The sequence below is a fragment of the Sapajus apella genome, unplaced genomic scaffold (assembly GCF_009761245.1).
Source record: "Sapajus apella isolate SASKATOON/1434 unplaced genomic scaffold, GSC_monkey_1.0 scaffold6, whole genome shotgun sequence".
NCBI classification, from domain to species: Eukaryota; Metazoa; Chordata; class Mammalia; order Primates; family Cebidae; genus Sapajus; species Sapajus apella.
Genome location: NW_022436946.1, coordinates 37,380,947 through 37,399,199, shown reverse-complemented (window position 1 = coordinate 37,399,199; position 18,253 = coordinate 37,380,947). Strand labels below are relative to the sequence as shown.

The window sequence follows — 18,253 nt, the reverse complement described above, 5'->3', positions numbered from 1 at the left end:
TGTACATTTTTTTTTTCTATTTAAGGTAAGACAAAAAAATAGGATGTTTGAGTTCTGGTAGAATGACCCAACAGACAGTGTGAAATGAATGATGTTGGAGATAGAGAGGAGAATTGGTGGATTGATATTCTCTATTAGGCAAAAGGGATGGGATGTAGTACATAAAGTGTGGGGCTCACAGGAAAATGGCAATTTAATCTATGGAAGAGGTGGCAACATGGAGAATATAGGTAGATACTTTGGTAGAAGCCTGATGACATTTTCCTCTAATTGTTTTCTCAGTGAAGGGAGAATTAAAATGAGCAGCTAAAAGCAAAGGTAGTCTAGAAATTCTAAGAAGAGATAAATGTGTCAGAAACTTATTACTTTGGTGCTTCTTCTATTAAACTGTTTATTTGCCAGAGTTTCACTTGAGCAGAATCAATGAAGCTGTGTTAGTCCATTCTACACTGCTATAAAGAAATACCTGAGACAGGGTAATTTATAAAGAAAAGAGGTTTAATCGACTCACAGTTTCACATGGCTAGGGAGACGTCAGGACACTTACAATCATGGCAGAAGGTGAAGGAAAAGCAAGTATCTTCTTCACAAGGTGACAGGAAAGAGAGTGTGCAAGGGAAACTCCCACTTATGAAACCATCACATTTCATGAGAACTCACTCACCATCATGAGAACAGCATGGGAGAGTAACTGCCCCCATGATCCAATCACCTCCCAGTAGGTCCCTCCCTCGACACGTGAGGGTTACAGTCCCAGATGAGATTTGGGTGGGGACACAGAGCCAAACCATATCAGAAGGCAGGAGAAGTACCACAGTAATGTGGTCAAAAGAACATCTGCCCTGTGGTACTTCTGTCTAGCTTTTTGATATATAACAAAATGCTACTCTTCCAGAACTCAGCATACAGGGAGGGAAATTTCAGGGCCTCCATCCCTGGGAGAATATTCTGAAAGAAGAGTAGCCCTTAGGAACTGCACAAAGTGCTCCCAGATGACTCACCAGAGAGCTTCTGGGTGGAAATCCAGTGGAAATAATGCAGACAGATTCCTCTTGACCTCAGAGGTCTAACTCCACCCAAGGCTTAAGTTTCTTTCCTCTGTTGCACCCGGTGAGTTTCCTGGAGCAAATATTCATGCTTTAGCTCCCATGTCCCTTCCCATTTAGCTGTCAGTTCCACTTAGGTATACAAAGTCACTCAGTTCTCACTGCTTTTAAAATTTCATGATTTTTCCCTGGCATCCTCCTGAGATTCCTCACAGTATTGCATCTTCGTGCTCGCCTTCCTGGGGGAGCAGCATTAACGCCCGGGCTTCCTGAGCATCATCAGCAGCTTTCAAACAGAGAAGCACATGAGGAGAGCAAATTCACTCAGCCATTTCATTGTTCATTCTTCTGTTTAGAACTTGAGAATACAGGAGGCACCTTAGTCATTAAGGCCTTCTTGAGAAACGAGGGGAATATTTAAAAGTAGTTAAGAAGATAAAACATTAGCTCTGCAATTTTCATCTGTGTCTTGGATAGTTAACCTACAGAGAAAACTAATTTGTTACCACGTTATATTTGCTTCTGTCTCTCTCTCTCTGTAGGTGTGTGTGTGTAAATCTGGGCAGATCTCATGAACTTTCACTTACTCTGATAGAATAGGCAGTCTAAGTCACAAGAAGTCTCAAATTTCTAAATGTCTAGTCCAAGGTATTAATCAGCACTACAATTTCCATTCTAGGAGAAATCTCTTCTCTCCCTTGCAGCAGCAGTCCTGCTGTGGAAGGGCAGGCTTCTACTCTCTGACCCACTCCTCCAGGCTGGCTGATTCTTCGGAGTGGAAGGGAAGGCATGGGGAAATGGAGGGAGGGAGTGGTGGCCTGTGAAAGTACTGCCTCCTGAGAGCCAGTTAAATATCAGGAATGTTATGAGCTGGTTGTTAAACTGCTGGTAGCTTGAGATTAGTCACGGTGGGTGTATCTACACCACAGAGACTGGCAAATGTTTCAGATCAAGGCTTCCCCCCTCCCTGTCCTTGGAGAGCTGTTTTATTAACACGGCATTGGCTTAGGGAATAGGAAATTCTCCCTGGGCTTGGGCGCCTTTGAGGGCTGTAGTCTTTGCAGGCAGTTCACCTGACCCTTTCCCTACTTGTGAGTTCTTTGGAGACCATTACCATCAGGCACCTCTCTCCAGACCCTGGGATACTATGGGCTGTGCACGTTGTCCTTGGGCAGGCTGTTTCCAATTCCCAATCAGCTTCTGTTTGTGGAAGATGACCAGCCCCCACACACGCCTGCTGTTGGGAGCCCCTCTGTGCTCTGGGCAGGATTCACTTTGATATTATCCCAGAGCAACATTCCTTTTATATTAGTTTTCTATTGCTGTGTAAAAAATGACTACAATCTTAGTGGCATAAAACAACATTTATTTATTATATTGGTTTCTGTGGGTCAAGAGTCTGGGCCTGGCTTAAGCAGGCTCCTCCACTGAGTCCTCACAGTGCTGCAATCAAGGTGTCTGATGGGCTCCACTCCTCTCTGGAGCTTGGGGTCCTCTTCCAAGCTCATGTGGTTGTTGTTGGAATTCAGTTCTGGACAGTTGTAGGACTTTGTTTTCTTTGTAGGTCCTTGTTTCTTGCTAGCTGTCAGCTGGGGGCTGCTCTCAGCTCCTGGAGGCCACCTGTAGTACTTTGCTCCCTTATGTTCCTCTCTTAGGTCCTTTGACCAGATGTCTTGCAAAGACAGAAAGAGAATCTAACTAGTTTACCTATATGGATGTAATGTAATGATGGGAGTGACTATCCTATCACCTTTGCCTAATTGACATCCCATTCCTTTTTTACATCATGTAACATAATCAAGGAAATGACATCCGACCACCTTTGTCATATGCTACTGATCAGAAGCAAGATACAGGTTGTGCCTACATTAAACAGGAAAGGATTGTGCAGAAGAATCATGACTCATTGGAGGTCATCTTCAGGTATGTCCACCATGCCTACTACATCTGGTCCTTGAATTTCACAGACCTGTGATCCTCTGTTAGAGGGGAGCACAGTCTCTTCCCACAGAGCCTCAACTTTCTGCCTATTCTGTCACCAAAGCAGCCTGCTGGCCTCTCTCTCTCCTTCTGGACTTCCGGAAGTGCAACATGTGTCTACCTTGTTCCCTCTGCAGGGGCCTGTGGATCCCTCTGACAGTCATTTTGAGGCCCACTGTCTTTAGACTTGAGGCAAAGCAAGTTAAAACTGACATTGCATCCCCATCCTTGAGGTGAAAGGGGGGCTGCTTGTCATAGCACCAATTCCTTCAAAGAATTCTCCTGAAATTTTATTTCCTCTTTATTTTCTGAGTTCTTTGTGTAAATTTGATCTTGTCAATGGCCTCAAGAGTCAGTAGAATCTCCAACTTCCATATGGGAAATCAGTAGAATATAGTGTAAACTTTATAAATAATGAATGGTGGCATGTGTAGAATGTTTAAAAATGTAAAGGTGAATATCAGAAGAAATAGTTAAAAGAGTAAAAAGAGTTGCCATTGGACCAAGGCAGGATAAGGATGGAGCAGATACAATGCTATTTTTGTTTATATTCCTTTCAGCACTATCTAATCTTCCTGTATTATTTGGAGTTTTAAAAATATATGCTCATCTGGTCTTTGTGCTTGTATATCCTACCGCAGGACTAGACATAGGAATTTTTATGCTTCAGTTTACTCATCTGCTAAATAAGCACAGTAATGCTTTAAAAATTAAGAGATGAAAACCCTTGATAAAATGTTTCAAAACCTCTAAGGAAATATGCTTTAAAGTATCAACTGTGATGAGCCAATTTGCTATCACCAAGCCTTCTAAACATCGAATCAAATATTCTTTGTCTAAGTTATTTCTGTGCCAAAGTTATAATGCAGTCTCTGCTGAAAATGTATTTACTAAACAGAGTTATAGTGATGACTTGTGTTTAATACGGCTTAATAGTGAATTGTTGATTTCATATTTGACATTTTTGGAAGTCAAGACTCACTTTAGTGAAACACCTTTTGTCTAAAATGTATAGCAATGTTCGTCATCATACCAGTCTACATTAGTATCTTAGACAGACATGTTGGGCATATAAACCATGTGGAACAGGAAACCAAAAGGAATGTCAGACTGTTGAAACCAGTATTCATAGCTGAGAACCAATTGGCCAGTGTGGCACGGGGCAGCCTGTTTCAGAGATCACAAAGTTAGACCAAAGTCACAAGCAGGGATAGTCCCTGGCATCAGCAGCTAGAATTGTCAGTCAATATCCAGGCACAAGGGGCTGGTGCTCAAGGGGCTCTTTTGTGAGCTGCACTTTTCAACACCTGAAAGGCAAATGAGAAAGCAGCAGCTCTTCCTTATAAACTTAATTATGTATATTCAGTTGATGCAGGCCATTTTAGAAGTGCTCAACTCTTCAGTTATATTTAGCAGAAAACAGGAGGTTCCAAATTCGATGTGAGTGAAGTTTACTTCTCTCACCACCTTGACATCAGGTGCTGATGAAATAAAGTCTCACCATTCTGAGTCACAGTTCTGAGTGCAGACATTTGTTATCATTGATTACAAGCTGAGGCCACGCCAGTTAGTGCCACCTATTTTTTTTTAAATAAATCTTATTGTGTATATTTGAGGTTTATAACATGATGCTATGGAATAAAAATAGATAGTGAAATGGCTACTGTAGTGAAGCAAATCAACACATCCATCCTCTCACATTGCTACTTTCTCGTGACAAGAGCAGCTAAAGTCTACTGAACAGAATTCCCTAACACAATTTTATTAACTGTAGTCCTTATGTTGTACACTGTATCTCTAGACTTGTCCATCCTACATGTCTTCTACCTTGCATGCCACCTACTCTAAGAGTCAGGAGGTTTTGGTCTTGTCTTTAGGTGATTCACCCACTCGTTACATAACAGGTTGGTTTACTTGAGGCAGACACACTGATTTCCTAAAAGCACAATTCTTTTACTCTGGGAGTTGACAGCAGAGAGGCAGAAGTTTTCTGACCTTTCAACAGGATACAGGTCATAAGGACACAGGCCACAGGCTTTATCAGGTTCTTATTCTAGTGTGAAGAATGTCTTGAAACCATTTCCTTGGCTGATCTGTATATCTAGTATGCCATTAATTTAATCAGTGAGAGCCTATTTCTAACATTTGTGATAATTTCTTAAGCCTCTAGTGTAAGAAGACTTGTGTTAGCCTCTGGAGTGCAGACCTCCCAACTAACTATTGCCTAGCTAGCTAACCAACCCGAGGGCAGGAATTTCTGCTTCAGACAACAGATAATACCTAAGGCTGTACTTAAACCAACACATGCTGTTTATGTTGAGGTATTTTATTTTTTTGTAAGACAGTTTTGTTGGGATGAAATTTACTTTCCTTTAACATAAAATTTATCTGTTTTAAGCATGCAATTTAAAAATTTTAGAAAAATTATAGGGTTGTGCAACCATCACAGCAATCCAATTTTATAATATTTACTCCACCCAGAAAGATTCCTCTTGCCCATTTTCAGGCAATTTCCATTTCCATCTCTAGTTCCAGGCAACCACTAATCTTTTATCTGTTTCTATAGGTTTGCATTTTCCGAATATTTAATGTAAATAGAATTATGTAATGTGTGGATTTTGTAAATGGTTGCTGAATAGAATTTCATTGCCCAAACAGTCTGCATTTTGTTGTTCATTCACTGGATTGTGGACATTTGGGTTGTTTTTTGACTACCATGAATAATGCTGCTATGAACATTTGTATATAGGTCTTTGAATGAACATACGCTTTCATGCATTTAGGGTAGATACCTAGGAGTTGGACCTTATGCTAAAGTGAGGTTTAAGCATTTTCAAAAACTACCAACCTGTTTTCCTAAATGACTGCACCATTTTTACATTCCATCAACAATGTAGAAGGTTCCAGTTTCCCCACATCTTCCCTAGCCTTTGTTACTGTAAAAGTAGATTAAATATGGCCTGAGAAGGACTCCATGCTTCTGTATTTGAGTCCTGTGGATGAACTGCAGTGTAACTTAATAGGTAGACAAGACTAAAAACCTAACTTAGGAGTTAGAAGCCTGTAACAATAGCTGAGTCTTGGCCAATTTCGGTGGCCGTCCTTTAACCATTCATGCCCTGCTGAGTGTTCAAACTGTGTTCAAATAAGGCACATGCCAACCTGTTACCAAACCAGCTGTTCTGTACCTCACTTCCAATTTCTGTACTTCATTTCCTTTTTTTTGGCTGTAAATCTTCTTCCACCACTTGACTATGCTGGAGTTTCTTTCAATCTGCTGTGATTCTGGAAGTTTCCTGATTTGCGAATTATTCATTGCTCAATTAAACTCCTTTAAATTTAATTTTGCTGAAGTTTTTCTTTTAATATTATTATTTGTGTTTTTTTATTATAGCCATCCTAGTGAGTGTGAAGTACTATCTCATTGTGATTTTATGTTTTAAAAATTTCTTTTAAATTTAAGATTCAGGGGGTACCTGTGCAGGTTTGTTACAGGGATACATTGTGCGATGCTGAGATTTGGGCTGCTGTTGATCTCATTACCCAAATGGTGAACATAGTATTCCAATAGGAATTTTTTCAGCCCCTGCCCCTCCTCTTCCCTCCCCACTCTAGGAGTCCCCAGTATCTGTTGTGCCAACGATTATGTCCATGTGAGCCCAAGATTTAGCTCGCACTTATGAGAACATGCAGTATTTGGTTTCCTGTTTCTGCATTAATTCGCTTAGAATAACAGCCTCCAGCTGCACCATGTTGTTGCCAAGGACATTATTTCATTCTTTCTTATGGCTGTACAGTATTCCATGGTGTATATGTACCACATTTTCTTTATCCAGTCCACCACTTATGGGCACTTGGGCTAATTCCATGTCTTAGTTATTGTGAATAGTGCTCCAATAAACATACAGGTGCAGGTGTCTGTGTGGTAGAACGATTTATTTTCCTTTGAGTATACACCCAGTAATGGGATTGCTGGGTTAAATGGTAGTTCTATTTTTAGTTCTTTGACAATCCCTAAGCTGCTTTCCTTGGGGCTGAATTAATTTGCATTACCACCAACAGTGTAACTGTCCCCTTTTTCTCTGCAACCTCACCAAAATCTGTTATTTTTGACTTTTTAATAGCCATTCTGACTGTTGTGAGATGGTATCTCATTGTGATTTTGATTATCATGTCTCTGATGATTAGGGATGTTGAGCACTTTGTCATATATTTGTTGGCTGTGTGTATGTCTTCTTCTGAGAAGTGTCTGTTCATGTCTTTTACCCACTTTTAAATGGGGTTGTTTGTTTTTGTTTCTTGCTAATTTGTTTGAGTATCTTATAGATTCTGGTATGCTGAAGTATTTTAAAGAAAACACACATATCATAACAACGCCCACTCGTTGGATTATATGCAGCTGCATTTTCTACTAAACATGAGTTCTCCTGGAGCAGGCAAGCACATTTCAGAACAAAACACTTGAGGGAATGATATTACATTAATCTCTCACACTGGAACTTTGTTTCAGCTATGAACTAAGGGAGAACATAAATTTTGTTGTGGCACTTCATTCTTTTTCTATTTCTGATATATACTTGGCAAAAACTCTGTGCATTCCTGATCTATAAGGTGCCTCGATTCATTGGAAGTTCTTCATCTTTTCTCAGTGGCATTAGCAGAAAATCGATGTCTCACACATGGCATTAGTTGGAGCATAATACCATCTCTCAAGCAGAGGCATACTCTTTATTTCATTACTGTACTCCCAGGTTGACTAAGGGAAGAAACTTGTCTCTCTCTTTCTCTTCCTCTCTCTTCCCTTCTTTGTCCCCACTTCTTGCTTCTCTCTTCTATATCCTTCATTGCTATAAAGTTTTTCTTCTAATTAGAATAATTGATGGCTTGGTTCTTTGTAAAAACAAGACTGAGCTATTTTTACAAAGAAAACTGGTTAAATTTCCATGATTCCATGCCCTAAGAAAGGTCTTCCAAGTATAGCAGCAGCTTCTGTTGTTTCTGCTTTTAAATGTTCTGAATCTACAGGCTACCCCTTGGCTAATAACATGGAATCTAGGTTAGCACCAGCCCTCTGCTGAGTGTCCCAGAGACCTTTCTTTTTTTTTTTTTTTTTTTTGAGATGGAGTCTCATTCTGTCACCAGGCTGGAGTGCAGTGGCACCATCTCTGCTCACTGTAACCTACGCCTCCCAGGTTCAAGTGATCCTCCTGTCTCAGCCTCCTGAGTAGCTGGGACTACAGACATGCGCCACCATACCCAGCTAATTGGTTTTATATTTTTAGTAGAGATGGGGTTTCACCATGCTGGTCAGGATGGTCTCAATCTTCTGACCTTGTGAGCTGCCTGCCTCAGCCTCCCAAAGGGTTAGAATTACAGATGTGAGCCACTATGCCCAGCCTATCCCAGACCCTTTTTGTTGTGCCTGTTTCCTTCCACCAGGTGTTATAGATCATTAGTTCCCACAGGCAGGCACTTAAACACTCAGGTTGCCTTTGGTCATTTATTTAGCCTTTCACTCATTTGTTAAATATTTACTGATCATATCTCCTCAAGAGGAAGAGAATACACATATAAATGAGGGAAATACATCATCTAACCACAAGGAGAGAATTAATAAGGGCTTTTTAAGAGTAGTGCTTGAATATTTCTCTGGGGCTCTTTCACCTACAAAATTGAGCATCTAGGGAACGGCAGGCATGCCAATTCCCCGTCAAAAAGCCATGGGTTAAGACAGTAAACCTAGGGCCTAGAAGTAACCTTGGCCTTTTTTCCTCCTCCCTCCCTCCCTTCTTCTCTTCCTCTTTCTCTTCCTTCCTCCCTTCCACCCACCCTTCTTTGCTTTCTTTTTAAAAAATCTGGTTTTAGAACTGGACTGAGAACTCAGTTAAATGAAGCAAGCAAGCATTTCCCAAGTGATGCCAACTCAAAATGAATTATATCAAGAAAGGAAAAGCAGCCTTCTCATCTGGAAAGAACTGGAGACCTTGAACCTAGGCAGCACATGCCTTGAACCTAGGATCAGTAAACAACAGGGATGGAAAAGACAGTAAGAATTTGGTCAGATCACCATATCTTTCCATTGTGCCTTTAGAACAAAAGGAAAGAAAACATTTCTTTGGCTCACAGAGAAACTATATTGAGTAATGAAGTTCAGACTCTCACAGTGCTGGGCACAGAGCAGGTGTTCAGTAAATAAATAGTGTCCTTGTTTGCTGAGTAATGTTTGACATGAATTGCTCTAACGCACTTTGTGTGATCCAGTGGTATTTAGGGACCTCCCAGGCACAGCCCTGTACCAGCTTTCTCAGAGTAGTGTCTCCACATAGGCAAGCCTTTTAATCCCCCATAAAACAAAAAGATGACCGTAAATATTTAGTATCTTAAAAATTTAAGTAAATATGCGATGTCCTACTTCTCACCCACATCTGCAAATGATCTTAGTTTGTTCCTTGGAAATGAACCAAATGCTTTAGTGAATGGTAGCACATTTTCTCTCTGTTTGCTTGGATAGACCTGTCCTAACTTAAAAATAAATGTTTAGTTAAGATGATCTTCAGCTTAACCTTTCTGAAGGCACAGGAAGCTGGATCTGTAGCTGTCCCTGGCTATAGTTGGAGTATCCTGATGTAGGTGAAGCAGTGTTCCTAACGGGAAGTCCTTCCTTGTTCATCAACTGTGCTCATGTCCTTTAGCATTTACCCAAGTATTCAGAAGTTGAAATCTGTGGGGTAATAGGTACATTGAATAATAGGGATTTGATTTAATTTTTCTCTTAAACTAACATAACACATTGAGGTGCTCGTAACTGACGAGTGAGTTTGGTTCCGCATTCAGCACTATGGCTAATCATAACAATTTGTAAAAAGCATGTAGGGGTATTCCCTGGGATAGACCGATGGCTGTGCTTATAAAATGTGGCTGTTCCCTTTCATTTTCCTGGAGTAATCTAGCTCAAAAGCTTTCAGGTTGTGGATAGGTAAATTGATTTATCAAGAACCAGTGAAAGGTTTAAATACCATGATATTGGTATTTAAATCTCATCTCTTATTTAATATGTAAACTTAGGCAAATATCTTCCCTTCCTTTAGAATTAATTTCTTAATCTTGTAACACTGTGACATTGTGGCCTGAGTGAGATTTTCCCTGGTGTCCCTGGATAGTCAGTAAGGCTAAAAGTAGAGAATATCCCCCAAATACCAAGCCCTAAGAACTGCAGCTACTGGGACCCACTATCTCCTTGTAGGGTCTTCTGAGAAGGATTATTCCAACAGGCTTGAACCCACCACTTCACTGTTTTTGGCCCCTGCTAACCTTAGCAAGCTGAGAAGAGAGCGATTTGGGGAAGAAAAGTATTCATTTCCTCTCTTCATCTCCTGTTAGAGGCAAGAGAAGAAAGTCCAAGAGAATCATTCATAAATGTGGGGGTGGCCAAAAAGGGCAGGCAGACACTCCACGGTTGAGTGCCTGCTTAGTTAGCAAAGCTTGTGGCCTGCCTTTGAGCTGCTAGGTGTGTGTGTGTGTGTGTGTTCACACATAAGCACATATGTGTGAACTGGAGCTTTAAAAAATTAGGCCAGGTGCGGTGGCTCATGTCTGTAATCCCAGCACTTTGAGAGGCCGAGGTGGATGGATCACGAGGTCAGGAGTTTGAGACCAGCCTGGTCAACATGGTGGAACTGTGTGTTTCTACTAAAGATAGAAAAAATTAGCTGAGCATGGTGTCATGTGCCTATAATCCCAGCTACTCAAAAGGCTGAAGCAGGAGAATCACTTGAACTTGGGAGGCAGAGATTGCAGTGAACTGAGATCGTGCCATTGCACTCCAGGCTGGGCGACAGGGTGGGACTCTGTCTCAAAAAAAAAAAAAAAATTAATGTCAGCTATGTATAGGATAACTTGAAATCAGGAGAGATGGGGTAACATCAAGGTGGTGAGGAAATACAGGGTCACCAACATGCATGTTGGAAAAAGGACTATCAGGTGGAGAGGTCACCAGGATTTCTCACCACCCCTTCCTGCCCTCATTGACTTGATCCCCTTTTCAAGAGATACTGACATAGCTCTTTGTTGCAGACCTAGGACCTGGCCACAGGGTATAGATGAGGTTGGGGTGTTGGATAATTAAATGGGGGCCATTAGACTGAGGTGACTTATTGCCCTGGGTTTCTGTGTAAGCAAATGTAAACTTAACTCAGAATTTAAAAGAAAATAAAACTTAAGTCCAGCCAATCATAGGCAGCCAAATGAGCATTAGCTGTATTGTCTTGAACTTCCCACAGGGATAGTTCAAATAAGGCAATTGCTCAAACTTCAACCAATCAAACAATTTCTTTGCTTCACCTCATAAAAATGTCCCCTCAGCTTCTGATTTGGAGCTGCCTGATTCATGAATTCCCATCTGCTCAAATCAACTCTTGAAAATTTTAGAGGTTATTTTTTAACAGGGGCAATTATCTCTAGTTCAATTCCCCGGTGAGGGACAAAGGAATGTGGTGCAATAATGTCAGCTGGGGTGAGACAGAGATGTGGCCAGATTTCTCAAGGAGCTTCCAGTGTCAAGAGTTGCTTCATGGAGGGAGCATGCTGGAGAAAGTGAAGCATGGTGGAGACACAGATAAGCAGAAGGGCAGTGCAGGACTCACTTCCTGCCCCAGCACTAAGGAGTAGCTCAGGGAAGAGGGAGGAAAGGGGAAAGCATGTGATAAAGACCACACCCCTGGCTAGGTGAAGGGAAAGGAAGTTTTGAATGAGGTATAACATGAGATCTTAATGAAACAAAGAGACTAAGAAAACATGGAATAGGGCTCAGGCGGTGTTAGGGAGGATTTGATCTGGAATAGTCAGGGACAGTTATTGGAAGAAAACGAAATTTGTATTTATAGCTGAATGAATTGAGACTCTTCAATACCACCTCCCTTGTTATAGTCTACAGTTCTTCCTGCCATATGGTGCTACCCACTAACATTCTCTAAACATCTTCCCTCTCATAACCTCATCCTGTTCATAGCTTCTTAAATATTTGATTTGAGCACGATCCCATATCTCAACTTTGCAAACACTTGGGATTTGTGTCAAAACTTGCCTTTTCCCAGAATTCTTTCTTAATAATTCCAGGCCCCACATTCCTCCCTATCTTTCCCTGATGGCCCTCCGCTGTTTCAGCATTTTCTAAAATCCATCCTTGCTTTTCATTCCAATCTGCCACACCCTAGTTCAGGACCCCTAACTAATCTTCCCTCCTCATGGCTGCCAAACACTGCCTGAGGACAACTGGCTGAGGCCCTGCTGAATTTGGCAAGCCATCTGCTCCGAAACGGCGTCAGCCCAGAGGGACACCATTTTCTCAATTGCTCAAGGGCTCTCTTAGTTCACCAGGTGTGCATGGGGTCCTGTAGGCTCTGAGGGAGTGTTTTTCCCTAAGTGGCATGGAAGTGACCCTATATTTCCTAACCACCTCGATCCCACCCCAGTCTCTTCCAATTTCAAGTTGTCCTATGCATAGCTGAAATTATTTTTTTTTTTAAAACTCAAGCAATCTCCTTTTCTACATAAAAGCCACCCTCTAAGCCATCATCAATATCATGTGTATTGGGTATTGTCAAAGGTCTAAGATGAAACAGCCTAGATGCGGAGCATGAAGAGAAATAAAAAGCTTCCAACATCACGAATCTCAAACCTTCATGTGTACACAAATCACTACTGGATCTCATTAAAATGCAGATTCTGATTCAGAAAGCCTGGGTGAGGCCTGAGATTCTGAATTCTAGCAAGTGCCCAGGTGATGCTGATGATGTTAGTCCAAGGACAAGAGTGTAAGTAGCGGTAAATAACATTGAATACACTGTGAGCAGCATTTAATTTTCACAAAGATCCCCATGGGGTTAATATTATTATTACAATTTTTTAGAGACAAGTTCTCACTCTCGCACCCAGGCTGGAGTACAATGGTATGATCCTGGGCTCAAGATATCTGCCCTCCTGAGTAGTTAAAACTGTAAGTGTGTGCCATCATGCCACCATGTCTGGCTAATTTTTCATTTTTATTTTTTTGTAGAGATGGGTTTTTCCTGTATTGTCCAGGCTGGTCTTGAACTCCTGGGCTCAAGTGATCCTTCTGCCTTGGCCTCTCAAACTGCTGGGATTAAGGGAATGGGGATTTAAATTCACGTCTGCCTGATTCAAGACTCCTTTTTAACCACTGTGGTATATTCCCTCTAAAAGGACTGGAGAGGAGAAAATGAACTTGAGAAAGGAATTTCACTCAGGAAGTAAAACAGGCAAACTTGGGGATGGTTGGCCTTGATCTTCTCAGTGGAGTTGGTGAGAAGGTCACTTAGCTCTGGTGATGGGAATGAAAAGCCTAAGTAATCTGGGGGAGGTGAGGGCAGCTGCAGATGACCATGTGCTGAGGGAGGAGCAAAAAGAGCCGCCAGCATAAGGGAGCGCCAAGATGGAGCTGGGTGGATTGAACTTGCCAAAGCCCTAAATCATTGGTTTCCAAACTTCACATTAGAATCACTTGGGGATCTTTTAAAAGTTCAGGTTATTCCCCAGGCCAATTAAGTCACAATCTCAGGCTGGGACACAAACATCAATAATTTTTGAAGCTACCCAGTAATTCCAAAGTACCGATTATTTTGGGAACCAGTGCTGCAGATGATTTGCTTATAGTGCTAAAAGGGCAAATCTTGCATTACTTCAAATAACACAAGGAGCATTGAATAATTGTTTTGGTATTTTGCATAGTTCAGAGTTTGGCAGATTTTTTCTGTATAAAGGCAATTATTAAAAAAAAAAAAAAATTAAGCTTTGTGGGCCAAGAGGCAAAATTGAGAGTATCATATTAGTACTAACATAACAGGAGAAAAAAAACAGATTTCCACAAATTTTTTATTGATGAAATGTAAAACTTTCTGAATACTGAACTGGGAATTTTATATAATTTTATGTGTTATAAAATTATAGAATTCTGTTGATTTTTACAGTCATTTAAAAATGTAAAAATCATTCTCAGCTTGCAGGCTGTACAAAAACAGGCAGTGGCTGGATTTAGCCCCCCTATGTTGAAATTTGCTGACTCCTAGTGGAGTTAATGACATACCTTGTGATGAATCCAAAGAAGCCATCAAAAATATTCATCTTCATAAAAACAAATCAGTATTCAAATGAATGCTACACTTGACCTACAACAAAACTGGCCTTTGAAAAAAATCATTGCATTCTCCATGGACAAAGTGCAAATTGACAACATTTTGAGGCAAAGACTACTTTTACTCACATTTTTCATAATAAATCAAAAATAGCTGGTTGAAAACATGGATGACCTACATAGAGTCTACTATAGAGAGTACTGTGTTCTGTAAATAACTCAAAATACTTTAAAAATAGCTTTTAAAAGTATAAATAGTATTTTGATTTAATTTTAAACCATTTTGGTGTTTCACCAGATTTCAGTTCTCCTCAAGACCTCAAATTGTTAGAGATTCCTCGCTGTTGAGTACAACTCCCTTGTGCTTGTAATGTGTGCATTTGGATGCCTCAATTATAGGTCAAAAATGGCAGTTTTTTGAAAATGCTGTCTGTGTAATCAGGTGGAAAATCTGAGGCTATAGAAATCCTTCTACTGTCTTTAGGCATTTTACATCCAGAACCTTCTGAATTATTGCAATAATAACTTCAATAGTTTCTCATTAGCAAAAACAGTGGGAAAAACAACATTAAAGAGAAAAAGGAATCTTAGCACCTGCAGGTCTAAATATTGTATTTGTAATTTATTTACTAATGAATAGTTGGTTTTTTTCCCCTATGTATAGAAAATTTTGATTGGAACTGGAAGTTACCAGAAAATCGCAAGATCCCCCATTTGTAGTTTCTCTGCCTTGAGAATTTGCCAGGTGTTGAGGAGAGCCCTCTGCTGTTAGTTTTATTTATTACAGTAAAATTTGAATTACATTTGTTTTATGCCTTTCCTTGAACCTTCTCAGGTTTTTAATATTTCTGTTATGATTGTGCTTTTTACATAACAAAGAAAACATAAATTTCACCATGCCTACTGGCATGGTTAATAATCCGTCAATTCTGTCCTTTTTGAACTATGCCATAGCATTAGAACATCTGGCAGTTTCCAATTTCCATGTCAGAGTAGGGTTTTGACCTCTATTTCACTTTCAAATGGGTCTCTTCGGCAGAATAACTCTGCTTTCTAGATTAATTTCACTGTTCACACCCTTAACAGTGAATATGAAGGTTTAAACCTAATGCTTTAGAAGGTAATTGTGCAGTTTTCAGAGGAAGCTGACTTTCTCCTGATCCTTAATTGCCTTTGTTACATTCTCTTATCCACTAATGGTGAATGCTCCTTGAATCTTACCTCTTGGACCTCTAATTTTGTTGTTGTTATTATTTTTACATTTGTTGCATCTGTGGACTCATCTATTCTCACAATCCTAGTTATAATGTCTAAATTAATAACCTCTTAAGCTGTGTCATCTTGGTGACTGAGCAGGGAACAAGCATTTATTGGGTGCCTGCTACTTAAGCACAGTGGTAAGGTATATATATGTAATATATAGAAAAATATATACATAAATGTAATATATATGCATATATATATATATATATATGTATTTTATTAGTCCTCTTTTCCAACTTTTTTTTCCCAAATACTATACATCCCCACAGTTGTCTTGGTTGTTTCCCTTCCTAAGCAAAACTCTCTCTTTGCCTATCTTCCTGATTTTCAGCATATCTGATTCAGAATTTTCCCCTTTTATTTTCTCTCTTTTTTGTCCTCACTACCACCATAAAGACCTCATCGTTTCACATCTGGATGGCCATTTTCTCATTTTAACAATTTTTTCTAGCCTTCAGCATCTTTTCTGCTCAGCATGTACTCATCCTACCACTTTTCCTAAAGAACACTTCCTTAATCATTTCCTTCTCCCGTGTGAAATACCTGCAATGCATCTCCATTGCTCAAAGGTTCAGTTTTAAAAATTTCACCCTGATATTCTAGGCCCTTCGAGTCCTGATTTGATCTCTCTAGCTAATACTCTGCTCCTGGCAAGGCTTATTCTAATCAGCCAACCTCCTTCCTCCCCACACCAGGCTGGCACTCCTACCTCAGTACTTTATCTTCCTCTTCTGCCTGAAGTGTTTTCTTTCTCTATATCTGCCAAAATCCAACTCCCATTTGAGATACTAATATTTCCATAAATCTTCTTTAATAATCCAACCAACATTGGTATGATCCTTTCTCAGTTACCTGTTTGGCATTTATTATTAGTATGATGCATTATAGTATTTTATTGTATTAATCCTATTTGTATTTAATTTGTGTATATTCTCTTTTGTACTCTTAATTGTTCCTTCCGCGTATCCCATCTCACTCAAAAGACTGACTGTATATTTCTGATAAGAATATAGTCCAGTATTTCACTCTGGGATACCATACTGGGCTTAGTCACTTAAGCTCTCTGAAGTTAATTTTCTTCTTCCATAAGATGGATATAATAATACCCCTCTACCTCTCTCATTTTAACACTTGAGGTTAAAATAATAGGAAGAAATGCTTCAAAGTTTTCAAACTAATTTGTTACCATGATGATTGATGATGATGATGATGATGATGATGATGCAGAACCTATTTTCCGCCCTGAAATAGCACCTAATATAGGCTTGTAGGGGTGGAGAGGAGGTGGTCCCTTTCCTCCCTGTCATAAAGGGTCATGGCTGGCACTCCTATAACAACAATAACAAAAAACAGATTAATAAAAGAAAAGCATAACAAGTTTATTATAATACTATCATGTGCACACATGTGTATAGGAGTCATATAAAATATGAAATCAAGAAGGGACCAGATGGTTGAGGCTTAAATGCCTTCTTCATAAGGGAGAAGGAAGTAAGAGGTATAGGAGTAAATAATTTTTGGGGAAACAAAACTCTTAGGGCTCAGACAGTGGTCCACAGAAACAGTCTCTTAGGTAATCTCTTGAAGCTGCCTTCAGATGAATTAATGACATCTGTCTGGGTATGGTGATGACTCCCAGCCTTCTTTCTTCTCCAGTGGTTGATCTTTCCTGGTTATTTGATGAGATCTCCAGGGAGTGAGTCTTCAAACAATTGCATTTCTTTTGGAAAGAAGCTTTCTTGGTCAGATAAGAAAATTTCAGAAATTGACTTGTAGGGTGAGGAAAACACAAGGTTAGGTGGACCTCGATTCTGAGGCAGCTTTTAAGGTCTCTCAGCAGGCCAGAGCACATTTGTGATATCAGTCTTTGGGGTATCACTTTCTGAGGCTCATAAGGGTCATGGAATTCCTTTCTGAGGACAGAGGTTGTAACCAAAGACAGTCACCGCCACCATGAGGAAGAAACATTATCTCTCTGTCGGCACATCAGATCTGCCAGAGTTCAAGATCAAAGTCAGTACCCTCAACTTAGCTCTTCACCTCACCCATAGCCTATGATGCTGCTGATTTCCCTTCACATAAAAGCTTGTGAGCTATTGGTCTGCACTTATTGCTTATACTCTTTCAATCTGGGTCTAAGTTCATATTTACAAGAAATTGCCTCTAAAAGTGCTCAAAGACATTCCAATTGTTTAATCAGGTAGCTACTCTTCAGTCATATTCCTAGGCCTCTCTGCAGCATTAGATGCCAATTAAGAAGAGTTGTAACATAAGGTTTTAAGGAAGAGAGATGTTTCAATGAAAGGGATTACAAAGGAAAAGACAGATTTGACTACATGGCATTTCCCAAAACTTAGAACATATTTGCTGTATGTTCGGCAGTCATATCACTATTTCTAACATTAAAAACTCTAAATAATACAGAAAAGGATAAAAACTATAATAGAAAAATTGGCAAATGTCATGAACATACAAATCACAGAAAAGACACAAATGCACATACAATATAATGTTCAACTTTAATAATTAAAAAGTCTGTGGCCAGTGTTAGGTCCCACATTTTTCTTTTGAAAATGTTTCAGAAGTATATTAAACTTCTTTTGAATATGTTTCTTAAAAAGTTCTGATTAATCTGCCTGGAGTCTTTTCTGTTGAGCCCAAAATGGCGGGTCATGATCACTATGCTTGCTAGAGTATGTCCACTGGGTACAAACTTTCCTTTTTTAACCCCAAGAATGTAATGAAGCATATGTACCCTAATAACAATCCAGATGATAGCATTAGCTTGCAAAAGTATGTTTACATCTAGTTACAT

At 39.9% G+C, this 18,253-nt stretch overlaps 1 long non-coding RNA gene across 1 annotated transcript in view; it reads left to right on the top strand.

Moving 5' to 3' along the window:
• Positions 1-9,246, top strand: part of LOC116549430 — a 72,003-nt gene extending 62,757 nt beyond the window's left edge. The window contains exon 3 of the long non-coding RNA XR_004267869.1: positions 8,892-9,246. This is a non-coding gene — a long non-coding RNA (uncharacterized LOC116549430). The remainder of the gene's footprint in view (positions 1-8,891) is intronic.
• Positions 9,247-18,253: the final 9,007 nt, after the last annotated feature.